Below are 19909 nucleotides of genomic sequence, written 5' to 3'. Positions count from 1 at the left end.
TCATATAAATCATGACAATGAATCTCAGCACACGCAGCGCCCTAAGAAACGAAAGGCTGCAACACCTGGTTGCACTTTCAAAGAATTTCTTGCTTGTAAACCCGCTGAATTTGCAGGCAACGAAGGAGCAACTGCAACGCTGCGATGGTTAGAGAAAACCGAAGCAGTAATTGCAATAAGTAAATGTGCTGACGAAGATCAAGTCATGTATGCCTCAAATCTGTTTAAGGAAGGAGCACTAGAATGGTGGAACACGGTGCTACAGGCAAAAGGAAGACGGGTGGCTTATGCTATGACTTGGGAAGAATTTAAGAATCTTGTTGAAAGAAAATTTTGTCCTGAGTATGAGAAGGAACAAATGGCAAATAAGTTCCTAAATCATCGAATGACAGGGGTAGATTGTCGTGGTTATACCTCAACATTCTTCGAATATGCGAGAGTGGTACCTAACTTGGCTTCGCCAGAACCGGTACACATTTCTCGATATATTTGGGGATTAATTAGCGAAATTCGCAATATCGTTAAAGCTGCGAGACCTCGCACTATTGACGATGCCGTCGAATTAGCTAATACCTTAACCGACGAACTAATACGCACACGAGAGGAAGATAGGAAGAAGGAATTAGCTCAGAAAATTACCCAAGGATTCAGAATGGGTAATAGTAGTAATTTCAAGAAAAGGGGAACAGGGCAATCTTCAACTATGCCATTCTGCAAAATTTGCAAAAAGAGACATTTTGGAAAATGTAATAGAATTTGCAATTTTTGCAAAACAACCGGACATCAGGAAGAAAACTGCAGAAAGAAATCCATAATTTGTTACAATTGTGGAGAAGCTGGACATATCAAACCAGAATGTCCTAAGTTAATCAACCCAGCAAACAACAAACCCAAGGCAGCTGAAGGAACTACTAAGAAGAATGTTAGAGCATTTCAGCTGACTACTCAAGAAGCAGAACTCATTCCGGATGTGATCGCCGGTACGTTTTTAGTCCACAACGTCTATGCAAAAGTATTATTCGACTCTGGTGCGAACCAAAGTTTTATAAATACTTCATTTTGTCAAGCTCTTAAGTTACCATTAACTACAGTTAGGCAGATCTTTACAGTCGAAACTGCAGATGGAAATTCCATAGAAATTAATCAGGTTTTGCAAAAAGTAGAAATAGAACTTTCAGGTCATAAGTTTGTTGCAAACCTATTGCCTATGAAATTAGCTGAGTTTGATGTTGTGTTAGGAATGGATTGGTTAATAGCCAACCATGCGCAAATCATTTGTGATAAGAATTCTATAGAAATTCAAACACCTACAGGAGAGATAATTAAGATTTCAGGAAATAAACCTCGGAAGCCGTTAAAGTTCATATCAGTAATGAAAGTTGCTAATTATGAACGAAACCAAGGAATAGTATATATGATTTCCGTAATCATTTGTACTAAAGGCAAAGAACTCAAGGAAATTCCTGTAGTCTCAGAATACCCAGATGTATTTCCAGAAGATTTACCTGGATTACCACCAGACAGAGAGGTAGAATTTAGGATTCATCTAATCCCAGGAACTACACCGATAGCCAAGGCGCCATATCGATTAGCTCCTACCGAAATGCTAGAATTGAAAAAGCAATTAGATGAATTACTAAGCAAAGGATTTATACAACCTAGTTCATCCCCTTGGGGTGCACCTGTGTTGTTTGTGAAAAAGAAAGATGGATCAATGAGAATGTGTATTGATTATAGAGAATTGAATAAGGTTACAATTAAGAATCGATACCCATTACCTAGGATTGATGATCTTTTCGATCAATTACAAGGAGCTAGGTATTTCTCTAAGATAGATTTAAGATCTGGATATCATCAATTGAAAGTACAAGAGGAAGACATACCTAAAACTGCTTTCAGAACTAGGTATGGTCATTATGAGTTTACAGTCATGCCCTTCGGATTAACCAATGCCCCAGCTGCATTCATGGACATGATGAACAGAATCTGTAAACCATATTTGGATAAATTTATGATCGTATTCATTGACGATATACTCATTTATTCCAAAAGTCAAGTCGAGCATTGTCAGCACTTGCATGCACTCTTAACTCTGTTAAGAAAAGAAAAGCTGTATGCTAAATTCTCAAAGTGTGAATTCTGGCTGCAAGAAGTGCAATTCTTAGGCCACATGGTGAATCACGAAGGTATTCACGTAGATCCTGCTAAGATCGAAGCAATTACCAACTGGAAGGTTCCACAAACTGCAATGGAAATTAGAAGTTTTATAGGTTTAGCCGGTTATTATAGACGGTTTATTAAGGATTTTTCCAAGATAGTTGTACCATTAACTAAGCTGACATGTAAAGCCACTAAGTTTGAGTGGGGACCAAAACAAGAAGAAGCTTTTAGAATCTTAAAGCAAAAATTAACCAATGCGCCAATCTTAGCCTTACCAGAAGGAACGGAAGATTTTGAAGTATACTGTGATGCTTCAAAATTAGGGTACGGATGTGTGTTAATGCAACGCAAGAAGGTAATTGCGTATGCCTCTAGACAATTGAAAAAGCACGAAGAAAACTATACGACTCACGATTTAGAACTAGGAGCCATAGTTTTCGCCCTTAAGATTTGGAGACATTATCTGTATGGAAGTAAGTTTACTGTTTATACAGACCACAAGAGTTTAAGGTATATATTCGGACAAAAAGAGTTAAACATGAGGCAAAGAAGATGGATGGAAGTCCTGAGTGATTACGACTGTGATATTCAATATCACGAAGGAAAAGCCAACGTAGTAGCAGATGCCTTAAGTCGTAAGTATCATGAAAAACAAAGGCGAGTTCGTGCTCTTAGAATAAACCTACAAGTAGATTTACAGGAACAAGTGAAAGAAATCCAGAAAACGGCAATCAAGGACGATGCCGAAGGAATGAAAGGTTACCTAAAAGAATTAGAACAAGGAAATGATGGAATTTGGAAATTTCACCAAAGCAGAATTTGGGTACCTAAACAAGGAAATTTAAGATCAAAGATCTTAGAAGAAGCTCATAAATCTAGGTATACTGTACACCCAGGAAACAATAAGATGTACCAAGATTTAAGGAAAAATTTCTGGTGGATAGGAATGAAAAAGGACATAGCTGAATATGTATCTAAGTGTTTAACTTGTTCACAAGTTAAAGCGGAACACCAGAAACCCTCAGGTCTATTACAACAGTTAGAAATGCCTGTATGGAAATGGGAACTCATAACAATGGATTTTGTTACTAAGTTACCCAAAACCAGAAAAAGTAATGATGCTATTTGGGTAATCGTGGACCGATTAACCAAATCCGCTCATTTTCTACCAATAAAAGAAACCTTTAGCATGGAAAGGTTAGCCAAGCTATATGTGGATGAAATAGTATCCTTACATGGAGTCTCACTCTCCATCATATCGGATAGAGATAGTCGCTTCACTTCCCGATTTTGGACAAGTTTCCAAGAATCAATGGGAACCCGACTCAACCTGAGTACTGCATATCATCCACAGACCGACGGACAAAGTGAAAGGACAATCCAAACTCTGGAAGACATGCTTCGAGCATGTGTAATTGACTTTGGGGGTAATTGGGATAACCATTTACCATTAATTGAATTCTCCTATAACAATAGTTATCATTCAAGTATTGAAGCCGCTCCATTCGAGGCACTATATGGACGCAAGTGCAGAACACCCGTATGTTGGGCAGAAATAGGAGAAAGTCAATTATCAGGTCCAGAAATCGTGCAAGAAACCACAGACAAGATAACTCAAATCAAGGGAAGATTGAAAACAGCCAGAGATCGCCAGAAGAGCTATGCCGATAATCGTCGCAAACCACTTGAATTTCAAATAGGAGACAAAGTACTACTAAAGGTATCTCCTTGGAAAGGAGTGGTAAGATTCGGTAAGAAAGGAAAACTGAGTCCCCGATATGTTGGACCATTTCCAGTGATTCAACGAATCGGACCAGTTGCTTATCGCTTACAACTACCAGAAGAACTAGTTGGAGTACATGATGTATTTCATGTATCCAATCTCAAGAAATGTTTATCAGACGAATCCCTGGTAGTACCTCTTCAAGATATAGAGGTGAACGAAAAATTAAAGTTCATAGAGAAACCACTACAGATCGAAGATAGAAAAGTCAAGTTTCTCAAACACAAACGACTGGTATTGGTCAAAGTCAAATGGAATTCAAAAAGAGGACCAGAATACACTTGGGAGCTGGAATCAGAAATGAAGCGCAAGTATCCTCATCTATTTTAGTGAATCTCGGGGACGAGATTTTTCCTAAGGTGGGGAGGATGTAACAACTCTCATTAAAATTAATAATTAGAATGGTAATTAGCTATTAAGGAAACCCTAATTAAGAAACCCAAGTAATTCTGCACTAACCCTAAAATTTCCAGAACAATCAGAATCAGGATCAGGGCCCCTAAAACTCAGGGGGGGCAAAACCCTAATAACGATTATCTTCATAACTAATTATAAAATTCGAAAAATTAAAAACCGTCGACACAGCAAGCCTACATGCACGAAGGGCTACTCTATGAAAATAGGGTGATCACTCGCGTAGCGCGACGCCTAAAGGGGTACCCCCTCGCGCTACGCGACGGTGTCAAATTTTCAGTATAAATAGCAGGGGTTGGGACTTGTAATCTGGCATTTGAACGACGTTAAAATTCATAATATACGTCGAGTTATAAGCAAAACAGTCCAACACACACACACAATTATCGAATCGCTGCCGCAGAACAGGGTAATTACTCGATCGCTATTACGATTCAGTTTCCGGGATCAATATACCCAAAGAATGTCTAAGTGCCGCCCACGTTGGGCTATGCTTTGTCGTTGTCGATAATTCGATAATGAGTTGAAGCATTGTACTTTGTCGTTGTCGATAATTCGATAATGAGTTGAAGTACTATACTTTGTCGTTTGTCATTTTGATAAATGAGTTGAAGTATCGCACTTGGTCATTCATTGCGAATATTTGATCTCGGGAAATTATCGTAACTGCTGTATTGATCACTAACTCTGTTTTGTGTGCATTATTGTGAAATTAGGTTAACAGGGATAAAATCATATTCTGTCAGTACTAAATCTACAATGTGAGTCATTCTCTTTTTATCAACTGTTTTACAATACTCCAAATCATTTTTCAGAGTTATAATTACAGTGATTAAGTTTATGTAATCACCAAATTACAGCCGGTATGTGGGGTATTGTGCACAGTATTGTTATTATTGTTTCCTTCACATTAGGTGGGCGAGCCTAATTGTGACATACGTCACTCATTGGGACAGCCAATGGTGATATGACCACAGTCACAGAGCTGGTCTGTGACAAATACCTATTCTTGAAATGTTGGTTGATAATAAACATATGTAAAAACTCTTAATACTGTGAATTATAACAAATGTGTCATTTTCAGTAAAATGAATGATTCACTCAGTATTTCCCCGCTGACAAAATCTTTTTCAAACATGTTTCAGGTGATCTGCTGTAAATCAGGAAAAGTGCTGAGGAGCATTTCAAGCTTAATATAGTGGCTCAATATAAAATGAATAAAGATGTTTTAAAATAAGAATTTATCACTAAACTTATGTATTGTAAATTATCGGGGTTTTATCCCGAATTGTGAAATAAAAATAATCGGGAAAAAAAATTTAGCTTTACAACGATCCTGATGTTCAAAATTTTCCGCTGCTAAAACTCAATCAAACAAATATCACGGGGTTTCTGTCCCGCGGCTCCGGAAACGGATCAAACCGGGTCGGGGGCCGTGACATCAGCTCTGTGACAACTCGAACCTTAGACCTACTTTGTGCAACGTACGAGAACGTGTTATGATTACGTGCTATGATTTAAATGAATGCTATGTTATTACGTGCTACTTGTGTTGTGTATATAATGTGTATGTATGTTAATGAAACCGGACCCGAACCACACACCAAACCCAATCGCACAAAGCCATTGGGCTTTACACCTTGTACGCACGGCCCAAGGGCAGCCCGAGCGGATGGGCCGGCCCACTTCCCCTCTACGCAAACAAATAATCACCCTTGGGGGTTGTTTCCTCACTTGTTGCAAATCCTAACACACAAGAAACCTAGCTTTTTCTCTTCCTCTCATTCGCGAATCGAAGACCGGCCGAACTCGAAGACCCTTGTTTCCCGATCGTCACCTCTTTACTTGAAATCGGTTAGTGATAATTGTGTTATATTGATTCTGTGATTGATTCGGATAGTATAATAATTGGATCGGACATGGTTATAATTGGCTGAATGTTGTAATCGAATATTGTTGTTAATCGGCTAATGGTATTGGCTGTGTTATGTTTAATGTTAACCGGCCGGACTTACCTGTTAATCGACCGGACTTGTGTGTTTTATGTTAGCTAATAAACTAGGACTAATCCGGCTAGGGTTCATGCAATCGGTGATAATAAGATGTTTGTTAATCACATGCTTAGGCTGGAACGATTAGAGATGTTTGATTTAGTTTTGTTGATCGGCCGAACAGGGTTCCGAATTGATGTGATCGATTTTGTTATTGGTAATCAAATATTGTTCATGCTTTGATCTGATTAGGGTTCATGAGAAAACCGATGGACAACTGACTGTTTGCATGCTAAACTAAAAGTTGGAAATTATGTTAATTGATCTGTTTTCCGAAACTGTTTGATCTAATTGCTGATATTACGGGATGTTAGTTGGAAACTGATAATTGATTATGTATGATTGCATGAAACTTGGAAACTTGTTACAAAATTGACAGCACACACGGTTACGACTCGGCACCTCCAGTTGCGAGTCGAGACCCCATCAGCATCAGCCGGAATCACGGTTGCGAGTCATGATTTCGACTCGTAACCAGACCATGCCAAACCGAGACCATGGTTGCGAGTCCCGTTGCGACTCGTAACCGAACCATGACGAGCCGAGACCAGTCATTGCGACTCGCAACCAGCGGTTGCGACTTATAACCCAGTTGCGACTCGAGATCGCCGGTTGCGACTCGAGACCACCTTTGCACTATTGGGCCTACACTGTTGACTGTTATGCTTTTGAACTGCTTATCTGTTTGGGCCGGGGTATGTTGGGACGGTTAATATTGGGCTGATTGTTATTGGACTGCTATGAAATACGTGTACACTGCCATGATCAATACGTGTTGGTAACATACGTGCTTTGCACAAACCTGACTTGATTAAATACTATGATAGGACGTGAGTGACCAATTACTTGCTACCTGTACTTCTTGTGTATCTGCCGAGCAACCCAAGGTGAGTTCACACAGCCAAGGCATGGGGTTCCCAGGGTGGGAATGGGATTGGATGATTTTACGTACATACTTAGTTAACGGAACATAATGATATGAGTCCTCAGGGTGAGGGTGGTAAAGGATGAGATACAGCTAGACTAGTATACCTACTTGAACTGATCTTCGCACACACGCCAGGGGTTGGCTGCGATATTATGACTGATCTTCGCACACATGCCTTGGAAAGGTCGCGAACTATATACTAAAACTTCGCACACATGCCAGGGTGGCCGCGATACAAATATACATAGTCTAGAATACTTGAGAACTTTCTTTAATCTTCGCATACATGCCGAAATGGCCCGCGATACGAACCAATACTATACATGAACAATGAACGAACTAAAACAAGGCATGATTAGATGAACGAACGCGATGCTTGCTATACCATTTCTATTACTGAACTTACTTTCTGTGAACTCGCTCAACTAGTTGTTGACTCTCTGCTGCATGCCTTGCAGGACCTTAGGTACATTATGGAGCTTGCACAGGGAGGAGCAGGTCGTTGTGGGCAAAGGATCGTGAATGATAATTCAACACTTATGATAAAACATACATACTATTGTTTGGGTTAATTAAATGCTTCCGCTGTATATTACATGTTCAATATGATTGGTGGTTAGGATCCTGGTCAGTCAGCCACAAGCTCAGCAACAGAAAATCGACCACTATCAGAGTCCCAGTCAGCAATCCTCTGGTGGTCACAGACAGAGGAGATATCAGGGTAGTCAACCCAGGTGCCACAACTGCAACAGGCATCACCACGGCCCATGTAACAAGGGTCGCTGTCAAAGGTGTCTCAAGATGGGTCACGAGGCCAAAGATTGTAGGAGCCCTCGTCCTGCGAATCAGAATCAGCAGCCTCAGCAACCAGCTCCACAGAACCAGCAGCAGCAGCAGCAGCCACAGCGTGGAAACCGGGGATGTTTCCAGTGTGGGGCTGAAGGTCACTTCAAACGCGATTGCCCTCAGTTGAACCAGAACCGCAACAACAATAACAACCAGGGCAACGGGAACAACAACGGTGGAAACAACAACAACAACGGCAATGAAGCTCGTGGTCGTGCTTTTGTGCTAGGTCGAGGCGACGCAGTGAACGATCCCAACGTTGTCATGGGTAAGTTTCTCCTCGACAATATTTACGTTACTGTTTTATTTGATTCGGGTGCGGATACAAGCTATATGTCTGTGAAAATGTGTCAACTGCTAAAACGTGCACCAACACTTTTACCCACCAAACATGTAGTAGAGTTAGCTAACGGTAAAAGTCTAGAAGCCACGCACGTAGTTCAGGGTTGTAATCTTATCCTAGCTGGTCAAGCCTTCTCCATTGATCTCATTCCCATAGTTTTGGGTAGCTTCGACGTCGTGATTGGGATGGATTGGCTTTCCCAACACCAGGCAGAAATCTTATGCAGCGAAAAGGTTATTCGCATTCCTCGTTCGGGTCAGGAACCTCTAGAAGTTCAAGGCGACAAGAGTGGTGCTGTGGTTGGCGTCATCTCTTTCTTGAAGGCTCAGAAGTGCTTACGAAAAGGTCACGCAGCCATTCTGGCTCTCGTTACAGACGCATCAGCAAAGGAAAAGAAATTGGAGGATATTCCAATTGTACGCGATTACCCTCAGGTGTTTCCTGAAGACTTACCTGGCTTACCGCCTCATCGTCAGGTCGAATTTCAGATCGAGCTCGCTCCAGGAGCAGCACCCATAGCTCGCGCACCATATCGTCTGGCTCCATCAGAATTGGAGGAATTGTCAAAGCAACTGCAGGAACTCTTGGAAAAGGGTTTCATACGACCAAGCTCTTCGCCTTGGGGAGCTCCAGTACTTTTCGTGAAGAAGAAAGACGGTACGTTCAGGATGTGCATCGACTACCGTGAACTCAACAAGGTGACGGTGAAGAACCGTTATCCTCTTCCACGCATAGACGACTTATTCGACCAATTGCAAGGGTCGTGTTACTACTCGAAGATAGACTTGAGGTCTGGGTACCATCAGTTGAGAGTCCGGGATGAGGACGTCTCCAAGACAGCCTTCAGAACTCGTTACGGTCACTACGAGTTTCTCGTCATGCCATTCGGGTTAACGAACGCGCCTGCGGTATTTATGGATCTTATGAACAGGGTGTGCAAACCCTATCTCGACAAGTTCGTCATTGTGTTCATCGACGACATCCTGATTTACTCCAAGAGTCAGGAGGAGCACGAGCAGCATCTTCGCCTGATTTTGGAACTCCTTCGGAAGGAACAGCTGTACGCTAAGTTTTCTAAATGCGACTTCTGGCTTCGTGAAGTCCACTTTCTAGGCCACGTGGTGAACAAGGATGGGATCCATGTCGATCCATCCAAGGTAGATTCGATCAGGAACTGGCCTGCACCGCGTACACCGACAGAAATACGCCAATTCTTGGGTCTGGCAGGTTACTACAGACGGTTTATCAGGGATTTCTCGAAGATTGCTCAGCCGCTTACGTTACTGACACAGAAGGGTGTTACCTATTGCTGGGAGAGCCCCAGGAGACTGCTTTTTCAGCGCGACAAGGTTATCGTTTTCGCTTCACGTCAACTTAAGATTCATGAACGCAACTACACGACGCACGATTTAGAGCTGGGAGCTATTGTTTTTCGCGCTTAAGATATGGAAACACTACCTGTACGGTACTAGGTGCACGATTTACACCGCTCACAGGAGTCTCGAGCATATCCTTAGGCAGAAGGATTTGAACATGCGTCAATGACGATGGGTTGAACTACTTAGCGACTACGAATGCGCCATCAAGTATCATCCAGGCAAGGCCAATGTTGTGGCAGACGCCCTCAGTCGGAAGGACACTCTACCTCAGCGCGTGCGAGCGCTACAGCTTACGATCCAGACTAGCCTGCCAGCACAGGTACGAATTACTCAGGTAGAAGCATTGAAGCCCGAAAACGTCAAGGCTGGAGCCTTACACGACTCACGACAACGATTAGGACAGAAGGCAGACGGCGCCTACTATGTAACGGGGCGTATTTGGGTCCCACTTCATGGCAGTCTACGCGAACTTGTGATGGATGAAGCTCACAAGTCTCACTACTCAGTACATCCAGGGTCGGATAAAACATACTACGACATCAGCACTACTTATTGGTGGCCTAGCAGGAAGGCCCACATCGCTACGTACGTTGGAAAACGCTTGACCTGTGCAAGAGTCAAGGTTGAATATCAGAAACCAACGGGCCTACTTCAGCAGCTTAAGATACCTCAGTGGAAATGGGAAGAAATTTCCATGGATTTCGTTACAGGCCTACCTCGATCCCAGCATGGGAACGATACCATATGGGTGATCGTGGATCGACTCACCAAGTCTGCACACTTCCTACCGATTAAGGAAACGGACAAGTCCTCCACTCTCGCAGACATCTATCTTAAAGAAGATTGTTTCGAGGCACGGGGTGCCCACGTCCATCATTTCGGATCGCGATGCACGATTCACGTCAGAACTTTGGCAAGCAATGCACAAACCATTCGACTCACGATTAAACATGAGCACAGTAGCATACAAGCCGCTCCATTCGAGGCATTGTACGGGCGTAAATGCCGGTCACCTCTCTGTTGGGCAGAGGTGGGGGATAGTCAGATTACGGGTCCAGAGATTTTATGGACGCCACGGAAAAAGATTGCACAGATACGACAACGCATGGCGGCAGCACGCGACCGTCAGAAAGCCTACGCGGACGAGCGTAGAAAGCCATTGGAATATCAGGTCGGGGACCATTCGGGATCATAGAACGTACAGGCAGGGTAGCCTATAGATTGAACTTACCAGCTGAACTCGGGGCAGTTCACAATGTCTTTCAGGTATCGAACTATCGACGAGCGGTTGCAGTTCGTCGGGAAACCAGTAGAAATCACGGACCGGGATGTGAAGGTCCTCAAACACAAGAGAATCCCTCTTGTTCGAGTTCGTTGGAACTCCAACGTGGCCCAAAGTACACCTGGGAACGCGAAGACAGGATGACAGAAAAGTACCCCCAGTTATTCGAAACCAATGCTACCACTACTGAGGTTGAAGCTACTACTTCGGAATTTCGGGACGAAATTCCAGATCAACGGGGGGAGGATGTGACACCCCAGGGAAAACCAGTGAACTATTGAACTTACCTAGCTTCCTCAGTGAGTGCATACCAAATTTCGGGACGAAATTTCCAATTAGTTGGGGATAATGTGACAACTCGAACCTTAGACCTACTTTGTGCAACGTACGAGAACGTGTTATGATTACGTGCTATGATTTAAATGAATGCTATGTTATTACGTGCTACTTGTGTTGTGTATATAATGTGTATGTATGTTAATGAAACCGGACCCGAACCACACACCAAACCCAATCGCACAAAGCCATTGGGCTTTACACCTTGTACGCACGGCCCAAGGGCAGCCCGAGCGGATGGGCCGGCCCACTTCCCCTCTACGCAAACAAATAATCACCCTTGGGGGTTGTTTCCTCACTTGTTGCAAATCCTAACACACAAGAAACCTAGCTTTTTCTCTTCCTCTCATTCGCGAATCGAAGACCGGCCGAACTCGAAGACCCTTGTTTCCCGATCGTCACCTCTTTACTTGAAATCGGTTAGTGATAATTGTGTTATATTGATTCTGTGATTGATTCGGATAGTATAATAATTGGATCGGACATGGTTATAATTGGCTGAATGTTGTAATCGAATATTGTTGTTAATCGGCTAATGGTATTGGCTGTGTTATGTTTAATGTTAACCGGCCGGACTTACCTGTTAATCGACCGGACTTGTGTGTTTTATGTTAGCTAATAAACTAGGACTAATCCGGCTAGGGTTCATGCAATCGGTGATAATAAGATGTTTGTTAATCACATGCTTAGGCTGGAACGATTAGAGATGTTTGATTTAGTTTTGTTGATCGGCCGAACAGGGTTCCGAATTGATGTGATCGATTTTGTTATTGGTAATCAAATATTGTTCATGCTTTGATCTGATTAGGGTTCATGAGAAAACCGATGGACAACTGACTGTTTGCATGCTAAACTAAAAGTTGGAAATTATGTTAATTGATCTGTTTTCCGAAACTGTTTGATCTAATTGCTGATATTACGGGATGTTAGTTGGAAACTGATAATTGATTATGTATGATTGCATGAAACTTGGAAACTTGTTACAAAATTGACAGCACACACGGTTACGACTCGGCACCTCCAGTTGCGAGTCGAGACCCCATCAGCATCAGCCGGAATCACGGTTGCGAGTCATGATTTCGACTCGTAACCAGACCATGCCAAACCGAGACCATGGTTGCGAGTCCCGTTGCGACTCGTAACCGAACCATGACGAGCCGAGACCAGTCATTGCGACTCGCAACCAGCGGTTGCGACTTATAACCCAGTTGCGACTCGAGATCGCCGGTTGCGACTCGAGACCACCTTTGCACTATTGGGCCTACACTGTTGACTGTTATGCTTTTGAACTGCTTATCTGTTTGGGCCGGGGTATGTTGGGACGGTTAATATTGGGCTGATTGTTATTGGACTGCTATGAAATACGTGTACACTGCCATGATCAATACGTGTTGGTAACATACGTGCTTTGCACAAACCTGACTTGATTAAATACTATGATAGGACGTGAGTGACCAATTACTTGCTACCTGTACTTCTTGTGTATCTGCCGAGCAACCCAAGGTGAGTTCACACAGCCAAGGCATGGGGTTCCCAGGGTGGGAATGGGATTGGATGATTTTACGTACATACTTAGTTAACGGAACATAATGATATGAGTCCTCAGGGTGAGGGTGGTAAAGGATGAGATACAGCTAGACTAGTATACCTACTTGAACTGATCTTCGCACACACGCCAGGGGTTGGCTGCGATATTATGACTGATCTTCGCACACATGCCTTGGAAAGGTCGCGAACTATATACTAAAACTTCGCACACATGCCAGGGTGGCCGCGATACAAATATACATAGTCTAGAATACTTGAGAACTTTCTTTAATCTTCGCATACATGCCGAAATGGCCCGCGATACGAACCAATACTATACATGAACAATGAACGAACTAAAACAAGGCATGATTAGATGAACGAACGCGATGCTTGCTATACCATTTCTATTACTGAACTTACTTTCTGTGAACTCGCTCAACTAGTTTGTTGATTATTTGCTGCATGCCTTGCAGGACCTTAGGTAAATTATGGAGCTTGCACAAGGAAGGAGCAGGTCGTTGTGGCAGATGGATCATGAACATTATTGAACTTATAACTTTATTTGGGTTTACTTTACATTGCTTCCGCTACTTAAAACAGTATTTGGTTTTGAAACATCAATCATGTCATGGAGACTTACGTTAATTACTTTTATATTAAATGCTATGTTTGATATGATTGATGGCTTGATCCTGGTCAGTCACGCTCCCAAGCGGTGGTATTCCGCGGGTGGATTTTGGGGGTGTGACAAGCTCTCCGACTTTCTCTTTGCTCGGTCTCTCTCTCTTCTTAGTCACTCACTCTCTTAATCTTGTCTCGGTCTTCGTCTGATTTTGTCGCCGGCAGCCGCCTTTTCTCTCTCCGTCTACAGCCGTCGCTCACCACCACCCGACGATAGTGGTGGTGGTTCGTTTCGTCCATCGAGGGGGGGTCTCGCCTGACCGGAATGAACCGCCGGTTCACCGGCTCCTTGTGCTAGTCGCCGATCTGAACTCGAGGGGGGAGGGGAGGCTGCTGTGATGTGCGTTTGTTGATGAGCTGCAGAGGATATGAAGGTTTGGGGTTCCATTTTTTGTGGGTGTGTATCTCGAGAGAGGGAGTGCAGATGTGAGGATGTTTGGCTTTGTCGTGCATTTAAGCGGCCCGAAAGTTCCTACAAACTCATTTTCAAAACCCGAACACTTTGCAATGCCCTAAACTAAAAGTTTAGATTTAAAAATATGAAAAATGGTGTCGGTAGTCGTTATTGGCGCGTTTCTTTGTCGTTTACGGTGAAATCGCGTAAAATGTGTCGTCGCCGTTTTTAATCCGTTTTTCGACCCGGTTTCGACTAGGATTATTAAAATTAAATCACGGAGCTAAATATATCGTAAAATCTCAGTTTTAAAGGTAACACGCGTCTCCGATGCTTCTGTTTCGTTGCCGGTGCGCTCCTGCAGTCGCGCTTTTCGTTCACGTTCGCGCTTTGTGACGTACAAAAGCACGATATATTCACAAAACTAAATTCAAAAATATGAAATATACGTATAAAATTCGTATTTGTTGGCATTGTCGATATTTTGTTCGGTTTCCGTCTGTTATTGTTTAATGTTTCGAAAATTTCCCGATGTTTACTATTCACGCACTGTAAAGCCGAATAGGCGTTCCAAAGGCCTAATTAAGTTAATCTACGTCTTAAACACTATTTATTATCGTACTAATGTTTGTTTTGCGCGTATTAGGAGCCGTAAATCACCGGTTGTCACATAGTATATTACCTTTATGTTGCATCTTTTGTGATTCTTGATTTTGTGCAAATTATTGACTGATGTATTGTAAGTAAGGTATAGTAGCATGTGTTTTGAATACAAATTGTTTTGAAAATAGGATAAAATGTTATTGTATGGAATGTGTTTCCCTTTTGACTGATGTTAGTGATAATAAGGTTTTGATAATAATCTCATAACAATCTGTTATATGTTTGATTGATTTTTAGTTTTGCTATAAGTCGTAATTAATCAGATAATTTTGGTCACTGTTACATTATCGATAAATGTTAAAAATATAAATATGTTTTGTGATATTCTTGTGACAACCTGTTCATTAGACCTACACATATGTTTGTAGATTTATTTGATATGGGGTTATATATATATATATATATATCATGGTTGTGTTTATGTTTGCTGATGGATATTGATGATGATTTGAATGAAAATATGTGATTAGTGTTTAGAATGATAACAGGGTATTCAATGTTATTTTTGTAACAAACGGTTTATGTAAGATCTAATTATATGCTTGTCGATTAGTCGTATGTAAGATTTAAAAGTGTGTTTTGAAAATATTGTGTTGATAAACTAGGATTTATGTATATCTACTATGCTGTGTAGTCCACTTCATGTGAATTAGGATAAATGTTTTGTGTTTTGGATATGGTATACATATGATAAATGATGCATATTATATAAATGCACTTTGTATGATCGCACACATGAGGAGGCCACACCCTCCAGTGTGTGCCGCACACCCTCATATGGTCGCACACTCACATTGGGCCAGACACGGTGATAGGCCACACCCTTTTAGTGGACCGCACACACAAGACTGGACCGCACACTTATTAAGTCGCACAACTCTTAACCGCACACTCATTAGTGTGTCGCACGCGTATGGTAAACCGCACACTACACCCTTACCTCGCACACCTGTTAGTCACATAATGCATGACCGCACATTAATAGGTGACCACACACCCTCAAGTGTGCCGCACACCTACTAGTGGTCCGCACACTCCTTGGGCCAAACACTATGTTGGGCCGTATTCCCTTAGTGGGCCGCACACATATACACTGCTCATTTGAATCCATGTTTAACTGTTATAACCTATATAATGATTTTTAATATACGAAAAATGTGTTAGATACGTGTAGATAATACATGATTGCTTGTATACTGTCCTAATATTGGTAATCATAATAGGACGTGATTGACCAACTTAGGACAATTATTCTATCTACCGAGCAAAGCAAAGGTGAGTTCACAACTAACACTAAAAGCATGTATTCCCGGTGGATTGGGAACCTAATATTCTGAGGGAACGGAATAATAATTAAACAATATCTATAATTCATGTTTCTAGTGTACTAAACAAAACTCTATTATGAAGTCCCTAACACTTATACCGATTAGTCGCTGTATATGGCGAACGAGATATTAGTTGATAGCGCTATTAGGTTTGAAAAACCTCACATCGTGCCTTAGAGGACGGGAGTGAACTAGTATGGCCTTATAACCGATCGATGATGATAGACATTGATCAAGGGCAACTACACTATAGTCTCAGTTTCAGTACCACACAGTTTAGTAGCTTACATGGGGTAGCTCCCATGGCATGTTTTATAACTGGTAACTTAAATAATTAATGTTTTTGGGATAGAACAAGAAAACCTTTTTCAAAACCGTGAACTCGCCAACTTTATGTTGACACCCTATTGTATTCTTGCAGGTTATTAAGTATAGCTACGGACGGACGCTGCAAACGAATGGAGTGTGTGTGGTTTGGAAAGTTTTATATTTTGTACATTTATTTAAATTGTGGTTTCAAAGTGTGCTGGCTTTATTTTTCATTTCCACTGCAAACTTAAATTATATTTTTTAAAACTTTTAAATTAAATCACTAATCGTATTATTTATAATGATTTACAAATTACGTAAACGGTTCAATATGATTTGTGGCTGAATCCTGGGCAGTCGCACACCTCGTGGTAATACTTTGCATGTGGAATTTTGAAGGTGTGACAGTGGGCGAAAACTGACGAAACTCGTAATGAATTTTCTCTAGCAAAAACGAATCTCTGTATCAATAAAACTGAGTTTGGATGCTGAGAAATACAGAAATTGCTAACATAAACAACCAGAGATTTGATTTAATCAATTATTAACGCGTTTTCGTGTAAATATGGAAATTGGGCGAAAACTGACGAAACTCGGAATGAATTCTTTCATGCAAAATCGAATCACTGTATCAAAAAAACTGGGTTTGGAAGCTGAGAAATATAGAAATTCATGACATAAACGACCAGATATTTGATTTAATCAATTATTCTCGCGTTTTCGTCTAAATATGGAAAGTGGGCGAAAACTGACGAAACTCGGAATGATTTTTTCCTAGCAAAAACGAATCTCTGTATCAATAAAACTAAGTTTGGATGTTGAGAAATACAGAAATTGCTAACATAAACAACCAGAGATTTGATTTAATCAATTATTAACGTGTTTTCGTCTAAATATGGAAAGTGGGCGAAAACTGACGAAACTCGAAATGAATTTTTTCATGCAAAATCGAATCACTGTATCAATAAAACTAAGTTTGGAAGCTGAGAAATATAGAATTCATGACATAAACGACCAGATATTTGATTTAATCAATTATTCTCGCGTTTTCGTCTAAATATGGAAAGTGGGCGAAAACTGACGAAACTCGGAATGATATTTTTCTAGCAAAACGAATCTCTGTATCAATAAAACTGAGTTTGGATGCCGAGAACTACAGAAATTGCTAACATAAACAACCAGAGATTTGATTTAATCAATTATTAACGCGTTTTCATTTAAATATGGAAAGTGGGCGAAAACTGACGAAACTTGGAATGTATTTTTTCATGCAAAATCGAATCACTGTATCAATAAAATTGAGTTTGGAAGCTGAGAAATACAGAAATTCATGACATAAATGACCAGATTTGATTTAATCAATTATTCTCGTGTTTTTCGTCTAAATATGGAAAGTGGACGAAAACTGACCAAACTCGGAATGAATATTTTCTTGCAAAATTGAATCCCTGTATCAATAAAACTGAGTTTGTAAGCTAAGAAATACAGAAATTCATGACATAAATGACCAATTCACGCGTTTTCGTCAAAATATGGAAAGTGGCGAAAACTAACGAAACTCAGAATGAATTTTTTCGTGCAAAATCGAATCACTGTATCAATAAAACTGAGTTTTGAAGCTGGGAAATTCAAAAATTCGTGACAAAAAACAACAAGATATTTGATTTAATCAATTATTAACGCGTTTCGTCTAAGTCTAAATATGGAAAGTTGGCGAAAACTAACGAAACCTCGAAATGAAATTTTTTCGTGCAAAATCGAATTCTTGTATCAATAAAACTAAGTTTGGAAGCTTAAAAATACAGAAATTCATGACAAAAACGACCTGATCTTTGATTTAATCAATTTTTCACGCGTTGTCGTCTAAGTCTAAATATGGAAAGTTGGCGAAAACTGATGAAACTCGGAATGAATTTTTTCGTACAAAATCTAATCCCCGTATCAATAAAACAGAGTTTGGAAGCTGAGAAACGCAGAAATTGCTAACATAAACAACCAGATATTTGATTTAATAATTTATTAATCGTTTTCGTCTAAATATAGAAAAGGGCGAAAACTGACGAAACTCGAAATGAATTTTTTAATGCAAAATTGAATCCCCGTATCAATAAAACTTAGTTTGGAAGCTGAGAAATAGAAAAATTGTTAACATCAACTACCAGATATTTGATTTATTCAATTGTTCACGCATTTTCATCTAATTATGGAAAGTAGGCTAAAACTGACGAAACTCGGAATGAATTTCTCGTGCAAAATCGAATCCCTGTATAAAAAAGTGAGTTTGTAATCTGAGAAATACAGAAATTGCTAACATAAACGACTAGATATTTGATCTAATCAATTATTCACGAGTTTTCGTCTAAAAATGGAAAGTGGTCGAAAACTGATGAAACTCGGAATGAATTTTTTCGTGCAAAATCGAATCCCTGTATCAATAAAACTGAGATTCGAAGCTGAGAAATACCGAAATTCATAACATAAACGACCAGGTATTTGATTTAATCAATTATTCAAGCATTTTCGTCTAAATATGAAAAGTGGGTGAAAACTGACGAAACTCAGAATGAATTTTTTCGTGCAAAATCGAATCCCTGTATCAATCAAAACTGAGTTTTCAAGATTAGAAAGATATCAATTCATGACATAAACGACCAGATATTTGACTTAATCAATTATTCACGCATTTTCATCTAAGTCTAAATATTGAAAGTGAGCGAAAACTGACGTAACTCGGAATGAATTTTTTCATGCAAAATCGAATCCTTGTATCAATAGAACTGAGTTTGTTGCACTCACATTGTTACCCTCTTTTGAATTCCCTGTCTCACCCGTTAGTGCCTTCTTATTACCTAATGCATTATTAACTACCATATCACTTTGATCTTCTAATGCATTATTATGAACTAATTTATTATCAATTACCATACATTGACCCTCCAATGCATTCTTATCAGCTAAATCATGTTCAATCTCCTTATCAGTTTATCCTTCTAAGACATTAGCACCATAACTCTTATCATACTCGATCATCAGTCTCCTTTTAGGTACCCACTTTTGTCTATTTCGTATAGGAGCAACAATGGCATTGACATGCTGGTTTTCCTCTTCTAATTCCTCAATAACAACCTAAGATGATCCTATGGTAGGGGTGTGCAAAAAACCGAATTAACCAAACCATAACCGAATTAACTGACAAAACCGAACCAAAAAAACCGAACCAAATAAAAAACCGGTGGGTCGATTAATGGTTTTTTTTTGAAAACCGAAAGTAGCGGGTCGGTTATGGTTATCATTTTTCCATACCCACCTTAACCGAACTGAACCGACATGTAATAATTTTTTTGTAGGATTTAGAACATTTCACCATATTTTTAATATTTGATGCTGGTTATTGAAGATTTTTAGTATTTATAGGTTTTTCATATCGTTTTATGGTTTTGGTTGGATGTTTATTTTGAAGAGTAAATTACAAAACACGTCCT

The sequence above is a fragment of the Helianthus annuus genome, chromosome 8, assembly GCF_002127325.2.
Source record: "Helianthus annuus cultivar XRQ/B chromosome 8, HanXRQr2.0-SUNRISE, whole genome shotgun sequence".
NCBI lineage: Eukaryota > Viridiplantae > Streptophyta > Magnoliopsida > Asterales > Asteraceae > Helianthus > Helianthus annuus.
Note: the sequence above shows the minus strand (reverse complement) of the source record.